This window comes from Natator depressus, chromosome 2, assembly GCF_965152275.1.
Source record: "Natator depressus isolate rNatDep1 chromosome 2, rNatDep2.hap1, whole genome shotgun sequence".
Classification (NCBI taxonomy): Eukaryota; Metazoa; Chordata; order Testudines; family Cheloniidae; genus Natator; species Natator depressus.
Window position 1 is genome coordinate 93827836 of NC_134235.1, and position 17755 is coordinate 93845590.

Below are 17755 nucleotides of genomic sequence, written 5' to 3' on the forward strand. Positions count from 1 at the left end.
ATGAAGGCTGGGGCAGGAGGGGTGATGGGTGTTTGGTGACTGGAGGCAGCTGAAAGGGTGTAAGAAGTAGCAGCACAATTAAGAAAATCCTGTCTCCAGGTGTGTTTTCATCTGACAGAGGTATGTGGTTAGCTTAGCTTTTCTTTACTATAAACCAGAACTCTGAATATTCTCTAAGGGATGCAATGTAGTGTATAAAGTAACCTAATATGACATGATTTATGTGTTTTTAAAAACGAGATTTGAACTCTACGGCAACCCCTAGGTCCTGGGGCGGGGGAGGGGGGTGATGGACACACCATTAAAATCATGTGACTTGCCAGAGTTTTCTATGCATAAAAACTGGTCGTATATTGTTTCTCCAGGCGAAGGTTTTCAAAAGTTACTAGTGATTTTTGGGGTTCCTTAATTCTTTGGGGTGCTGACCTTGAGACACCCTGATGGGAACTAATATTCAGAAAGTGCCAAGCGGTTGCCCTCTGAAAACAAGGTTCCTTTGAGGTGTTTCTAGTGAGTGTTTCCAAAAATCACAAGTCTGAAATTTTGGCTGTGTTCTGTCTGGATGTAGCTCTCCTATTGACATCAATGTGCCCAAAACGGGTGGGGAAAGTGAAGGGGGAACGTTTTGGGGAGGAGTTGCTATTGTTAGGTATCAACAGGAAGCATCTTTCCAAAAGACACATTGGGGATTGCTCTGGGTTGCACTATTGTATAGAGGCATAATGACTGAAGTAGACTCAGTGGGCCAGATCTTTAGATGGTGTAATTTGTCAGAGCTCCACTGATTTCAATGACATCAGTAGAGGGCATCTGTCCCAATGATTCTAGAAGGTCCCACAATGGTGGCATGCAGCACCTCTGCACATTTCTATTATAGGCAGTAGCTGAAGTGTTACAATCTTGTCCTACATGTGTAACCCCAATATTACAAAACTTCATTCTTTTATATTCCACTGAAGAAACATTTATTTCTTTAGTGCACCAGCTATTTGTTGTTTGTCTGGTGTAAAAGATATTCCATGCTAAAGAAATGAAACTTTTCTTTCAGGGTCTGTATTTTTATTTTTGTTAATTTGCTCTCACTTTTTGAGCTTCACAATAGATTTAGTTTCTCACATCTCTAATAATTTAAGGTATCAGAGGACTTTTGTTAATGGTGTTCTGCAGCCATCCCAATTATGTATATTACAGTAGCACTGAAAATGTGCCAGAGATATGTGGGGGGGAAAGAAGCTATGCGCGGCCCAGAAATGTTTAAAACCACACCCATGGAATTGGCATGGTTTCATTCATAGAACCCAATCCTGAGCAGTCCCATTGAAGTCAATAATACATAAAGTTAAGCACATGCATACATCTTGGCAGGATCAGGCCATAATACGCAGTTCAGAAAGGGAGGAAGAAATACTGAGAAAAGGGTTTAGTTAAGGAGAATAAGCCAAGTATTTATTTATTTATTTATATGTGTGTGTGTGTGTGTGTGTGTGTATATGTGTGTGTGTGTGTGTGTGTATATATATATATAATTTGGGGGGGGGAACTGATTTGCATTTAAAAAGTTGTGGTATTGGCCAATGGGGATCTTTGTCAAGTTAGTGTGGAGTGGCCTTAATGCTGGAAATAATCCTGTTGGCCGAGACCCCAGTACTGTGCAGATCAGAAAAGGATGCAGGAAATTCTGTTTACACATGTGTCTGTAGCACTGAGCAGCAAGAGCAGCCCAGCGAGCCCAGAGGGTAAGGGAGTTTAATAGTCTTGTGGTTTTACTGTTTTAATTTTTATATCTTTCTGCGGGACAGTTTGTGTGTAGGTCCCACACAGGGAGTTGAGGGTGGAAAGCAGTATAAGATATATAGCAAAGTACTTAGATATGAAAAAGAAGAGTATCTGAGTGTGTGATTAAATTGTGCTTACCTATCTTCCTTTTGCTTTCCATTTCACCACCACTGGTTTATTTTTATCTTTACATCATATTAAACATACCTAGTCTTGTTGTATGTATACAATATGCTTATTTAACATAACCACATAAGAGTTTAAAATATAAATTTGCACAGCACAAGTGTGTTAAACCATCTATCTTTATTAGTAATTAAAAAATCTGAATGAGTTACTTTAAATATGGCATGTTGAAGGCTTATATTGTTTTTGTATATATAAATTCAAAACAACAGTAGGAAAAGTTGGTACTGTTTGGGTCATTTTGTAAATGTCACTCAATAGTGTAGAAATTTTAGACTAAGGGGAATAGTGTTGTTTGAGTTCGCTGCTCACACTAAATTTCTGTTGCGGTTAGCAGGAAGTTGTGTAATCAGAAGGAATGTTTCCGATTTAAAATGTGCAACTAGTGATAGATTTGTGATTTTAATTTCCTTTTGAAAACTATCTGGATACAGGCAAAAATAAGGGCTGAAATGCAGTGAGGTTTTTGTTTGTATTTTTAAAGTGTGGTATAACAAAGCAGAGAAGTATTGTAATGTGATATGTTGGCAATGGACAAAGATATTCAGTTTGTCCATTATTTGAAATGGTAGAATCCCAGATGGAATGTGAGTGTGTGGATGACTTGTCACCAGGGAGGACCCAAGGGGCAAATTCCTAAAGTAATGCAGAGCAATTTAATAAATGCATATAGCAGACTGTTCTAACTGCCTGTCTGTCGGATATGACAAGAATACTTGGGTTTTTATCTTTTCATTCTCACTGTTTTCATCACCACCATGTTAGTTTGTTCCCCACGATCGTCAGTGTTGATATAAAAAGCAGGTAACTTGTTTTGCTCTCATGTAACTTACATTAGGAATACTTCGTATTTTTGAACACTGCTATTGCAATTGTTTGCCTAGTGCACTGAAGATATAAAACACTATATAAATGTTAAGTATTATGAATGGGACCTGTTGTGTGTTCTTTACATACTCAAACCTTCCAACAAATTCAATGGGAGTTCAGTGGCTGCAAAGAATGATGTATCAAGCCTATTACCTATCTATTTTTCTGCCTGTCTTTAACTCAATCCAGCGTTCTTAAATTATTTCTTTTTTTTATTTTATTAAAAAAAACTAGGGACCCTAATCCAGTGGATGTTGAAATCAGTTCATCTATTGCCATTTATTTCCATAGATGGGCCTCAGTCTTTTAGTAGATTAATTTATTAATATTTATTTACTAATTAATTATTTAGCTCCACAAGTATATGTAGCACTTCATGAATCATAGTAAGAGATGTTCCCTGCCCTAAAGAGTTTTGCTGCCCAATGGTCATGATGAGAAGATTGCCTTAGTGATCTACTCTCCTAAACAGAAGGAGGCATTCACATTATTGTAAGGTTACTTCTGGAAAATGCTGACTTCTTAATGACAACTACTTTCTGTGAAAAATATCCTAGTGTAATGTGGTTCATGTCCAATAGTGTCAGTTTTGAGTTGCCTAATAATCTGTTGGGTCAACCCACCTATGTATTGTCCTCCTTTTAAATATTGCTTTTTATCCATTTCCATTTGCCCTAAATCTATGTCAAATCACTTACTGATTGCTAGTTCTAAATGAAAAAGCTGGCAGATTAGAACAATTTATAAATGCTCACACAAGGTCTTCTTGGCAAAAACAAATCTGCCCCAAATCCTCAGTTTTCTGCACTTCCTTTTCTTTGTAAATCATGTGTACACAGCATAATTCCCGCTAATGTGCATCCTGGGATTTGGGAATATATTGGATTTAATTCACACCTACTTTCACACCAGTGGTGCCCTGCTATCCTCTGCTGGCTGTCCTGCTAAGGAAGGTCATATTGTCAAGTGTCATCAAAAGTCTGAACATGTCACCTGGTTGTGGCTCTTCCCTTATTAGCACTGCCCTGATTACCTCTAGACAAAGTTTCTACCACAGTTGGCTATACAACATGGGTTACCCGAGTGCAAGCCTGCATATTCGAGGGCTAAATTAAGCCTACTTGATATGTACCCTTGCTCTAGAGCAGCGGCTTGCAAACTCTACTGATTTCATGTGCCTCCATCTTAAAAAATAGTTGATAGATAAGCTTGACGTTCCACCAATTCATTTCACCAGTGGTACATGTACTGTAATTTTTGGATAATCCCATGGTGATAATCTCATAAGTGATAGGAATTTTAATTGCACTTGTATTTATCTGAAACTCTATATTCTGGTAAAGTGGGGGAGGGGAATGGGAGGGAGTTCCAGATATTGTATAACAGAGCACGATCAGGGTCCATCAGAATTCAAGCAGTCACAGAAGCAGGAGATTTTTTTTTTCCAAAGAAGGATTCATGTATATGGATGCTTCCAGAATATATTTTATAAGGTTTCAGTTTCCACTTTCTTTGTTACTGACTGTAAATTAATTTTCTCAAAGTTCTATGCCCTCATTCTTATTTTGTTCTTCATGTGGTGGTCTTTGTATTTCTTTTTCCTTCCCCCCGACTTCCAACTTCCCCTTTGCTGAATACACATTACACCAAGTCTTTCTCAAATATTAATGTGACTGGCTACTAAATATAGACTTCCCATATTTTCTCCACTGGAATTATTAAAAGAAGGCTTCAGAAGATGCTCATCTCAGCCATGTGGTGCGTCAACCAAAATAATTGAAATCTTGCCTTCCAACATTTTTTTTTCCCAAATAACCCATGTGTGTGAGAAGAGCAAGTAACTCATCACTGTGCTTTAATAAAAACAAATTCTACACTAAAATAATCCTGAAATATATTTTCATTCGGACAATTAAACAACATGCTTGTAACATAGCTAGTCAGTTACGAAGCCACGTTTTCCCAGAAGGCCGCAGGTTCAAAGTAAATGTTCAAACTAAGCTTGCAAATATATGCAGCAACTGCTTCCAGCTACCTTTCCATTGCAAAAAAGACACAGGGTAAACAGACATTCTGTCTGTTAGTTTGTTGTTCACAAACTTATTCTTAACAAAATAAGATATCTTTAAAAATACATGCAATGTAGTAATATGCGCCAGCCTTCTCTGGGTGCATAGTATAACATGTAATTGTAGTCACTTCTTTACAGAAACGAAGAAACCTTCCTAACCTTGAAAAAATTTGAACATGCAGAGCTTTTAAAATGCTTATTACACTCAATACATTCCCCACACCAGGTTGGACTTGTATGTTTCAGGATTACTCTTATACACCAAAAACATAACACTGCTACCTATAAGAGATCCATAAATTCCATAGATCCATCTGGATCTCCCAGAAGAGGAAAACTCCACTGACTTCAGTAAAGGAGTCCTGATCTAGATTGGTGTAAATAAAAGGTGAAAAAGAGCAATTGTGCCAAATTCATCCTGGTTTAACCCTAGTAACTCTGACAACCCTTGTTTGTTTTTATTGTATTTTCAGTTGACTTGCAAACTTTTCCCATAGGACAACTATATGAGTAAGAATGACTAAAGACTCTTTAATGTGGCCCTAAAGAGAAATGACCAAATAGCCCAAATGCCACTGGGAACAAAACCCACTCTCTTCTTTACATTCAGAACCTTCCTTTTTCATGTGTTGGAAGGACAGGAGACAGGAAATGTGGAGTGGCCCAATCCACATTTCCTGCCCTTCCAATACATTCAAAAACCTTCTTTTTCACTCCAAACCTATGTATGAGGGAGTATAGCTCTGCCAAGGATCCTTGCATCCCATTGCAGGAGAAGGTTTATAGGAGGAGCCAAGAGAGCTATGATTAAGCATATTCATCACTTAGTTACAGTGTAAAAAGATTGCTATACTTGCATGACTGCTATTTTCTTAAGGCTACACTAGTGGCGGTAGACTAGAGTATACTTTCTGTTGCATCAGACCCTTGATATTAGTGTGCAGGATATTTATTCAGGCTAGGGGCTGGGAACAAGTTTTAGCCCTTAGTGACTTTCTTCTGGGTAGCACACCGTAAGAAAAGAATAAATGATGGTTAAACAGCTGTATACATTTTTTTTCTGTTTATAATAGTCATTTCCCCTTATATTTGATAGCATCACATATACTTTTAGTGTTCGATATATTTGCTTTTCCACTGTGTAACTTGTTTCTCTGTGTCATATGAAGATAGTAGAAAGGGAGGTTTTGATGAGGCTGAGAATTGATATCACTGGTAACATTTTGATTGCAGAAGGCGACTGAAGAACTCCTTTGTACAGGATTAAAGACGTGGTTACTGTGGAACATGAAATATGTCAGTGTGCATGTATAGTCTGCTTTTGATTTGTGGAAGAATTGTGTTCAAAGAAACGCTTGGTGAAGCTGGGGGAGTTCACATTTTCCATTAGATGTTTCACCATCTGTTTCTGAGTGACCTATAGCATTCTGAGCACTCTATAACGCAAAGTATCTTGCATATACTGTACTTTCTGGTACTTTCTTTACGTACTAATCATCTAGCTAGTTATATGAAAATACAGGTAATCTCTGAAGAACACTCGCAGCAAATCTTTAGTGAATTTTGATTTGGTATAAGATGCTGGTCTGACAGCACTAAGTATCATGGGTGAGGCCTAGAGGTGGTATCATGTCAGGTACACTAAGCACTACCATCAAAATGCTATGGTGATTAATGTTACAGAAACTCCTGAGGGAAGGAGAAGTCATGTTTAAAAGCCATTTTGTTTACACCTGACTTTTGTTCTCAACCCTGCAATAGTTAAAAATTACTATAGACCTCATCTTCAGAACTTCTTTTTTCCAAATTAACTTCTGCTCATTAATTTGTTCTTTCTCACACAGAGGGCCTGATTCTCTACTGCCTCGCACATTGTGATGCAGCCATTTACACCTGTGCAAAAGGGGGGTGGGGGAAGAGGTAAAATGCTACCATTCTGATTTGGCAACTGTCAGAGGATAGTTGGTTTCTGTGACTGGATTAAGCCCAACTTCCCTGTGACAGTGTAGGTGGGCCCAATTGAACCAATTAAAGGGGAGAGTGCTACACATGGGACTATAAAGCGCAGAGCGCAGGAAAAAGAGTGATTGGAGCAGGATGTACCTGGGAAGAGGTACCACAGAGGAGTGAAGCTAACTCTGGTGGTGGGTCCCTGGAACAAGGGGCCAGATGCATGAGGAAGTAACACTGGGGCCAGGGTTCCAGAAGGGGGAACAGAGCTGGTTGGATGAGAGCTGGCTGAGAAGGGAAGCTGGCTGGGACTGGGAACCTGGAAGAAGCAGTCTTACCAGAGGGCTCTGGGATGGGAGACTACAAAACCCAAGGACAAAGGGTGAGCTGAGGAACTGTTTTTGTTTTTTTTTTCTTTTATGTTATGTTTGGACAACAACTTACTTTAAAGGTGATTGGGCATGGCAGTGAGTGCTTGTTAAGATGACGAGAAGCCCTGCTGCATCACATATGGCGGAGAATGTAAGCACTTCTGTTGGCCTCTAATAGAAAGGGAGAGTGAGGTGGATTTTTGGTGCCCAGTGAAGAGAGGCAAAACAGAGGCAGAGCGCCATACGGTGATCTAATCCCACAAGATGGCGCTCAAGTGGCAGCCACCGTATGACAGCAACACTTTTTTACATTCACTTTGCGTGAGGGAAAATAACTACACCAGGTGAAAAGCAGTAGAGACTCTGGCTCACAAATTTAACAAGCAAACCATTAAATAAATTGATAAATGTGTGTGCTTTTTTATTTCTTTGACAGGTCAGGAAGGAAAAAAAATCTTTCTGTCTTTAATATCTGAGCACTGCTTAGATATTTACAGTGACGAAGGCACCTAATCTCTTAGATTGATAAAGAGAAGGCATAGTAGATTTGCACACCAAATGGAACAGGTTCTGATCTCAAGCAAGTAAGAGCTATAGCAGCATTTCTACTTTTCTATATGTGGGGATCGGGGAATAGCTTATTTTTGAGTAAACATTCCATGTTATGTTTTGAGACTATTTCATCCATTAGTGGAATTGAGATCTAGGATTATTATTTTTCTAAATAATATGTAATAGCTGCTGAAAGTAGGTCACGCTTTGGATAGATAAATCAGATGATTACCAAAATAACAAGAGACAGGTTCTTTAAGATTCTTTACTTTCAGATATTAAATATTCTGAAGACACCCAGCCAAATAGATCTAGGCCCAACGTTTTAAAAGTTAAAACTTAAGAACAGAACTGTTTTTATGATTTTACAAACATTTCAGTGAAATCCTTCTTTAAAATATAAACATCCATTTGGTGCTGAAAACAAAGAGTATTGCGTTTGGAAAAGAGAATCAGAAAAATGACAGTGAATGAAAGTGAAATTAACCAGTTTGATTCACTGTTCCTGTTGAATGCAAAGAGTAATAGCATGAATGGTGAAATGGAAACTTAGTGTTCATTTTGATTCAGATAATGAGATGCCAGTATTATCACTGGTAAGGATTTCTTTAAATCATTTTATCTTAACACTGTTGCTTCACAAATCTTGAAATGGCTTGTACAGCTAATGAGATATAAAACTAACTACAGTTCATAGAGGTGTCTTGAATTAAGACATTTTGCCACCATTATTTACATGTTGTGGCACCTTATTTCACAACTAGTCCTCTTGATCCCAATGGGCTTGCTTCCTGAGTAAGGTGCTACTGAGTGGAAGGAAGGGTAACAGAATTTAGCCTTCACTCTTCAAGTTAGTTTCTCCCTATTAACATTGTGGATGGGTTTGCCGTACCCCATCCTGTATCTTTTTTGGAGTTTTCCATAGACTTTGATAGGGGCAGGAGTAGGCCCCCAATGAAGTGCTGAGTACCTCCTGTGTGGTACTGAGCATTCTTCACTGCAACTGAAGCCAGGGTTTTTTTAGACTTTATTGGAACAATGGGATGGGGCAGGAGTGGGGAAGAGAAAACCGCACATTAACAGGGCACCATGGCAAATCCTCAAACTTCAGAGGCTTGCCAGATGTTTGTTTAATTCTTATGGGTTTGCAAATTCTTCTAAGATTCGGATGATATCAGAACTTAAGTTAATTTTAGTAACAAGTTTGCTGGATGAACATGATCAGCTGACCTCATCTCTGTGCTTTCTATTAATTGATTTCATTTACCAATGTTTTTTCTCCCTTACGAATAATGCTTGTGTCCTTTTTTGGAAATAAACCAAAACTCTTAAAGCCAGTGATGAGTGACATACCCAAAGACATATTAATCTTTACAAATGATACACATCTGAAATACTTGTCCTAAATTTCCCTGGAGTCTTTTTACAGGAATTCAGTCTTACTGCTTATTCTTAGTGAAATAAGATACTCATGTGCATCTTCTGTGGATTTGCTGAGGAGATTAAAAAGACTGGGACTTTTCAGCTTGGAAAAGGGATGACTAAGGGGGATATGATCGAGGTCTATAAAATAACTGGCGTGGAGAAAGCGAATAAGGAAATGTTGTTCTCTTTTTCTTATAACACAAGACTAGGGGTCACCCAATGAAATTAATAGGCAGCAGGTTTAAAACAAACAAAAGGAAGTTCTTCACACAACACACAGTCAGCTTGTAGAGCTCTTAGCCAGAGGATGTTGTGAAGGCCAAAACTAAACAGCATTCAAAAAAGAACTAGATAAGTTCATGGAGGATAGGTCCATCAATGGCTATTAGCGAGGATGGTTAGGGATGCAAAACCTTGCTCTGAGTCTCCCTAGCCTCTGTTTGCCAGAAGCTGGGAGTGGACAACCCAGGATGGATCAGTCCATCCATCTGTTCTGTTCATTCCCTCTGAAGCTCCTAGCTCTGGCCGCTGTTGGAAGACAGGACCATTGATTTGACCCCGTATGGCCATTCTTATGGCCGCTCTGCTAGTTGAGTCTTAACACATTCTGTGCTGTGGTCCTCTTTACTCTTATGAGTGCTGTATATACTTTAAGGCATTCCAATGATTTTTGCTGTAATTAAGGTGAGTTATCTGTGTAAATCATCATTAAGAGAATGAATCTCAAAATATCCTTTATTCTCCTGCAGTAGAACTATAGACTCTATAGGCCAGATCTACAAAGGTATTTAAGTGCCCAAAAGATGCAGATGGGAACCTAGTGGCATTGTCCTCCTATGCTGGAAGAAAGACAGAAGGTACTGGATGTAGTTTTAATTAGTCCACAACTTTATTTTTAAATATCTGCGAGTGCCTGGCAGATAACATTGTACAGTGCAGGTAATTCCATAATCCTTTCCACATACCCATCAGCCCTCCCACTTACACATCCTGGTCCCAGCCAACCCACTGCTGTGACCCTGCCATGCCCCCTTCATATGAGGGTTATGACTATAAAGGAATGGGGGGCTGACACCACACCGTAGGGAATGCTGAACACCCCTTTTCCGCTCCTTTCACGCTTTTCCCAATCCATTCTATCTGATCACCATATCCCCCAATATGGAGTACCAACACTGCCCATCAGCCACAAGCTTACTTAATGAGTTCCAACATTTTCCCCACCAAGCCCCTAATCCTCTCTGAGGAAAGCAAAAAAACCCACCTGACCTTGGCCAATCTGGTGGTGAGGGAAAACATTTCCTTCTCAGTCCCAGGAGAAAGGAACAACTAGTGTAATGCTCATAGTGGATCGTGATGAAACCTGTATTTTAACTAAAAAGGAAAGGAGTACTTGTGGCACCTTAGACTAACCAATTTATTTGAGCATAAGCTTTCGTGAGCCACAGCTCACTTCATCGGATGCATACTGTGGAAAGTATAGAAGATCTTTTTATACACACAAAGCATGAAAAAATGGCTGTTTACTACTACACAAGGTTTTCTCTCCCCCCACCCCACTCTCCTGCTGGTAATAGCTTATCTAAAGTGATCACACTCCTTACAATGAGTATGATAATCAAGTTGGGCCATTTCCAGCACAAATCCAGGGTTTAACAAGAACGTCTGGGGGGTGGGGGTAGGAAAAAACAAGGAGAAATAGGTTACCTTGCATAATGACTTAGCCACTCCCAGTCTCTATTCAAGCCTAAGTTAATTGTATCCAATTTTCAAATGAATTCCAATTCAACAGTCTCTCGCTGGAGTCTGGATTTGAAGTTTTTCTGTTGTAATATCGCAACTTTCATGTCTGTAATCGCGTGACCAGAGAGATTGAAGTGTTCTCCGACTGGTTTATGAATGTTATAATTCTTGACATCTGATTTGTGCCCCCCCCCCCAAGACGTTCTTGTTAAACCCTGGATTTGTGCTGGAAATGGCCCATCTTGATTATCATACACATTGTAAGGAGAGTGATCACTTTAGATAAGCTATTACCAGCAGGAGAGTGGGGTGGGGGGAGAGAAAACCTTTTGTAGTAGTAAACAGCCATTTTTTCATGCTTTGTGTGTATAAAAAGATCTTCTATACTTTCCACAGTATGCATCCGATGAAGTGAGCTGTAGCTCACGAAAGCTTGTGCTCAAATAAATTGGTTAGTCTCTGAGGTGCCACAAGTACTCCTTTTCTTTTTGCGAATACAGACTAACACGGCTGTTACTCTGAAACCTGTATTTTAACTGCTTCCATCAATAGGAGTATGGGTGTAAATACCCCCCGCCCCCTCCTCTGGTCACCTATGGGCAAGGGGGCAAGTTCCTCTGCTCAGCTGGTGCAGCTGACTGCTGGCTGCTTCTTGCTTCTTACATCCGCAGGAGGTGCTTAGCAACTTGTAGGAGTGGGACCTTCACTGCTTAATTGTCAGAGTGAATTAACATTATTGTACTTGGGAAGACAAATGAACATATATATTTTTAAAATAGAGATATTGGGTATGTGGTGTGAATTGAAAATATACATAAAGTTGACTTCCAGATAATCCTATTAAGAAACATTCAGGAAAAGAAGGCATGTCATGCTAAATAACTAAAGCTGCTTTGCACATTACTGAAATGACAGTTGCAGAGGTAGATGCTGGTTTCATTGGAAATTTTGTGTTAGAATAAAATAAATGAAGTTTGCACCTGCCTCCCCCAAAAATCCACAAACCAAAACCCCTGCAATGAGAGTGTACTCTGCCTTCAATGAATAGGGTGATCTCAAATGTTATGCAATCCTAGTTTATTAAATTGATTGAATCATTAGATACACAAAGTGTTATAGGAATGTAACATTTTGCATTTCTAGTTAATTTCATAGTTTGTTATGTCAAAAGAAAAAAAACACTAGAATTTATGGACTATACAGTGCTAGAGAACACTGTGTATTTCAATTTTCAAGTTTCCTGAAAGTAACTACAATTATGCTCCTGGTTTCCTGCATTTGAGAGTAAAATATTAGGGACAAACTCCTCTCTGTAATCCAGTGCATGACTGAAAAGACAATCTAGGGTCATGAGAACCTCATTCTTCTTTTTATAGAAGGACATACTGTCACATCTGGTTCTCTTAATTAGTAAAGGGATTTTTTTCAGGGTTGGATTACTTTTCTCTGTCCTTTCAAATCACAATGGCATTGTGACTGCAGCCAGCCATGTGGCATAGTGGATAGAGCAGGGGACTTAGACTTGGGAAACTTGGATTCTGTTCCCAGTTCTGCCAGTAGCCTTCTGGATGACCTTGGGCAAGTCATGGCACTACCCTGTGCCTCAGTTCCCCATCTGTAAAATCGAGATCCTTTGTAAAGTACTCTGAGATCTACTCTTGAAAAGCACTATATAAGAGCTAGGTGGTATTATTTGCTTTACTATTTCTTATGATACGGACTTTATGCTCCTCTCTCATAAAGCTTTGGGGGCCCATACCCTGCGGCCAAAAATACCCCAATACAATGGCCACTTTTGAAAATATGGGGCAATTTTGAAAAATGTCTGCCATGCAAAGGAGACAAAGTGTTCCTCAGTGTTTCCTTCCTCTGGGGATTTGCATGGCTTAGAGCAATGTTTTCCCAAACTTGGGATGCCGCTTGTTCAGGGAAAGCTCCTGGCGGGCCAGGCCAGTTTGTTTACCTGCTGGGTCCACAGGTTCGGCCGATCGCGGCTCCCACTGGCCGTGGTTCACCGCTCCAGGCCAATGGGGGCTGTGGGAAGCGGTGGCCGGTATGTCCTTTGGCCCGCGCTGCTTTCCGCAGCCCCCATTGGCCTGCAGCGGCGAACTGCGGCCAGTGGTTGACGCGATTGGCTGAACCTGCGGACGTGGCAGGCAAACAAACTGGCCGGGCCAGCCAGGGGCTTTCCCTGAACAAGTGACGTCCCAAGTTTGGGAAACACTGGCTTAGAGGATTCCCCAATATGTGTGAACGTAGCTGCTATGGCATGGGCTTCATGCATAAGTCAGTATGGAAAAGGATGAGTGACCAGAATGCAATGGGTTCTGGTATGTTTAGCTAGGTGGTCTCTTGGACCATCTGGAGCAGCAAAACTCATAGAATCAGAAAATCCGACCCTGTGTTTGCAAACAACTGGCCACAGTCACAGACTGAGCCAAGGAAAAAAGCAGGTCTAGGACTGCTGACTCTCAGTCCCTTGCTCCAAGTGATCAAAAATCATGAGTCAAGCCCCAAAATAATGTAATTGGCTTAAAAATCATGAGATTTAAAACAAACACGTACATCTCAGGTTCCCTTTATTTTCCGTCTGTTTTGATCCTTCAGGGCTCACATTTTGATGATTTTTTTCCTTGGTTAGTGGTTTGTTTTTGTTTCTCAGCAACAATGAGAGCTCAACTTTTTGTACTGTAAAATGAGATTATCGGGGACTCACCTGATTCCCTGAGCTAGGGCTTCAAGAAAAACACTTAATCTTCCCCAAGATTCATAACTTGCAAATAAAAATTCAGTATGTCCCCTTCTGATCTATCTGTTGGCAGTAGAATAGTGTGCTGTTAAACTCGTACTCAGTCATAATAAATCATCCAACCATTCCATGTTTATCGCCTTGGTGAGGCAGAAGCTTTCAAGAAGGAAAAATAATTACCCATTGTTGTTAGTCTTTTGAGATACTGGTGGACATATGAGGGTTAGGGTAGGGAATATGCTATCTGGTTTAAAGGAATTTGGAAATTGCATTAGACGCTGTATAGTTTTCTATCCAATGAATGTTCAGCAAAATCCCAAGAGGAGAAGAATTATTTATCTATGCCAGAGGACGTCAGATGATATGACAGTATCACAATAGGAAGAGCCTTCTAAAAATCATGAGACTTTTGATGATCTAATTAACTGTAGTAGTAGAAATGTCTTCTCAAGCAGCATGCCCCTGTATAGGCTTAACTGTATGATACATCAGTAATAAATAGCACTTTTCGTCTTCCAAGTAGTGAACTATTAAACTTGCCAATACCCCATGAAGATCATTTTACAAATAGAGTTACTGAGGCACAGGTTAAATGACCACCAGAGAGCCAGTACTAGAACTAGAAACTGGAAGATTCTTTCTACTAGGTCTGTGGTTAATCCACAGGATTATACTGGCCTTCTAATAAAATGCAACACTTTTTCAAGGTGTACCTATTACTTGATCATAGATCTAGATTATCTTAAGGGACCCAAGGAGCCAGCTTTGCATCAGGCTTCTGTTAACGATTCCCTGATAAACAATGAGTGTCAATAAGAGGCTTGGAAAGAGCCAGCTAGTCCACTCTTTTTGTGTCTCAAGGCACAGATGGCGGCTGAAGTGGAACAAGAGTGCCTTGGCTCCTGCTCAATACCTAATTCCTCTTGAAGTCTTGTTAGTCACACAGCTGGGAAGGATTTTCTTGCTAGTTTTCCTGTTATGCAACTTAATTTGTCAATTTCAGTGACTCGCAGACCAGAGTGAAGTACCAGCCTAAATATGTTATAGTGGTGGTGCTGTGAAGGGTTTGCAATCAAATGAAATGTTTTGAAAAGCCATCATTCTACTGTAAATTTATATTGCACTTCTGAAATTATGGGCTGTAAATGGCAATATATGTAAGTTATCCACATTCAGTCTGGAGATTTCGAATATAATGGCTCACCTTTCAAAGACATCGGCATAAATATTGGCTTGCATAAAATGAAAATTTTGGAAGATCTTAACCAAAGTTTGAAGTCCAAGCAAATGCATGTTGTACAAGAGGTGGACCAATAGTCAACAACTCCAAACTCTGTACAGTGTTGTCCAAGTGATAGGTAAAAAAGTAATTGGAGGGAAAGAGTTGGTTAATCTCATTCTTTTATAGGAAATACTAGCTGTGTATCTGGCTGCAGAGTATATTTTATAGATAACATACCTGATAAATCTAACACATTGTAATTAGCTAAATTTAAAACAATTATTAAAATAGTTCAGGACTGGGGAATATATTCTGCATTTATTTAAAGCCTGAATTGTATAGTCTCTGCTTCTTCTTTTTTTTTTTTTCCCTTTTGCTAGATGTAATAACTGGAGGTAGGGGAAGACAGTAGTGGTGCGGAGACTGTATAGGGGAAATGAATGAGCGTTTAGGCCCTCAACAATACTTACTGGGCATCCTTGGACTTGTAGGTCTTGCTTGATTTAGAGATGAAGTGCTTTCTTGGAGACTAGGAATATCTCCTGCTTTTTTTTCAAAAAAGTGCCATAAGATCTTTATCATCCACTTGAATAAGCAACAGGGCTGTATAAAGAGATTTCTCACAGTACTGTTATCCCCCTTTCCCTTTCTGTGGTGTCAAAAATCAATATGTGAGCCCAAGATCTGATATGGATCTTAAATTCATGCTGTTAGCCAAAGATGGCAATGCTAACATTCCAATACCCAATGTCTGTTAGGTTACTCGGGGCACCAACATAAGGTAACCTATGATTCAACTGACAGCTTCCTATCAATATGTGTTTTGGTATAGGTCCCCTGTTTAGGGTTTCCACCTCCGAGGTACACAAAACTGGATATCCAGGATAATCATGAGCCCATAAAATTGGACAGTTGGCAGTGTGCACTGAGCACCCTTACAGGCTTCCCAGGACCACTACCTCAAAAAGGGATGATCCTGGGAAAACCTGGACAGGCAGCAACCCTCCCCCTTTTTTCTTCAGTTCCTATGACTCTATGCCCAAGATCATAGAATCAGAAATGTAGGAAGGGACCTCGATAGGTCATCTAATCCAGTCCCCTACACTGAGGCAGCATTGTCAAAGTTTAAAATCTCTTAGCATTTAGATGATGTTTCATACTGGGAGACCTCTTGGCTTCTTTGGAGGATGAGGTGTGGTTTGTTTTTTTTTTTTTTTTTTCTTTTACTTAATTAGAACACACACCAAATAGAATTTCCTTATTTATCTTCAAATATGATTAATCAAGGATATTAAAGGTCATCACAGCTGAACTTCCCATACCACCATGATGCATCTTCTTGCTGATGGCTAGGTAGAAAATGGAGCTCCAGATAATTTTTTCAAGCTAGTTAACTACTAAGATTGTATTTACCATAATTAGTTCTGTGTGATAAAAATCAATTAACAGGATTTCAATATATATTTATAAAAAGAGAGGTATTCAACTTCCTTCCAGGAAAACAACAGTATACAATCCAACAAAGAGAATCAAATTCTGTGCTGGTGTAAACTGGCATAACTATTGAAATCAATGGAGCTGTACCAAAAAAGATGGATAGCAATAGCAAACAACATAATATAGGAGACACTGGTAGAAGATTTCTTAAAATAAGATTGTTTTAAAAGTTATAGAGCGAGAATAGTCCCTGTCTCCAAAAATACGCCCATATAGCTCAAATAACTCACGATCTGTGTGACACATGCTGTACACAGGTTTACAAGATAATAAAATGTGTTGTTTTTTTTTTTGAGTCAGTGTGCTTTCATGCAATGATAGTTTTTAATGTTCTTACCATACTTGTGATGGCTGCTCTTAAGTTTTATTGTAAAATATGAACAGAACCTTCTCAATTAGATATTTTTTTTTGAGACTGGAAAATAAAAATGAAATAGTAGCTACAATAGTTGTATAAGTCTGACTCCTTATGTAAGACTTTAAAAGAAAGTCAAATTCTCTTAATCCACATGTATAAATTCCTATTTATGTAATAGGAGTTATATTCACACTGAGAGGAATATACAATGCCCATTAGTTAACCATAATTGTTTTTAGAATGTCAGTTTAAACAGAGCTATATAAATCTTAATGTAAAGTTCTACAGAACTTAAGAAATAAATCCTTTCTACAGTTCTTTTTTTAGTTCATACATTCTTGCTATAAGGTAAATGAAATAACTTTTGATCAGATTCTTCCACCCTTACTCCATAATTAGTCTCACTGATTTCAGGTAAGAAGATTGGTCTAATGGATCAGGAATTTGGGTAGGACTCCAAAGACCTGGACTCAGTTCCCAGCTGACTTCTTGTGTGACATTGGATAAGTCATTTATTCACTCTTGTGCCTCAGATCCCCATCTGTAAAATGTGGATAAGCTTCCCTACCTCATAAGTGTTTTGTTGATAAAAAATAAATGATTGTGTGATGCTCAGATTCTGCAGTGATGAGGGCTGTGTAAGTATCTAGATGGATAAATGGAATGAGGAACTATCTGATGTGAATAAGAATGACCTTATATATGACCTTCATATATGAGGTCCTCTGTGGACTAATGGCAACATATTTTAAACATACTTTTATTAAATGTTAAACAGTGAAATCTTGTAACTAGTTAAATGGATGTTTTGACTCTGACTCAAACTGTTTTACAGTTTTGATTCACACCCCTGAATTTTGTTTTTACCTTGGGTGTCAAATTTTGCACACACAAAATCAAAGAAGAATGTGGATGAACCACATGTTGAAACTGGAAATCTTACTGTTTTTATAAGAAACATTAGATCAGTCCAGATTCTCTCACA

At 39.1% G+C, this 17755-nt stretch overlaps 1 protein-coding gene across 1 annotated transcript in view; it reads left to right on the top strand.

Annotated features, from left to right (window-relative positions):
• The first annotated feature begins 1688 nt into the window (after nt 1-1688).
• CCDC102B (coiled-coil domain containing 102B) overlaps nt 1689-17755 on the top strand; it is a 340911-nt gene continuing 324844 nt past the window's right edge. Inside the window, exon 1 of the mRNA XM_074943138.1 lies at nt 1689-1736. The gene's annotated coding sequence lies outside the window, so the exon portion shown is untranslated. The remainder of the gene's footprint in view (nt 1737-17755) is intronic.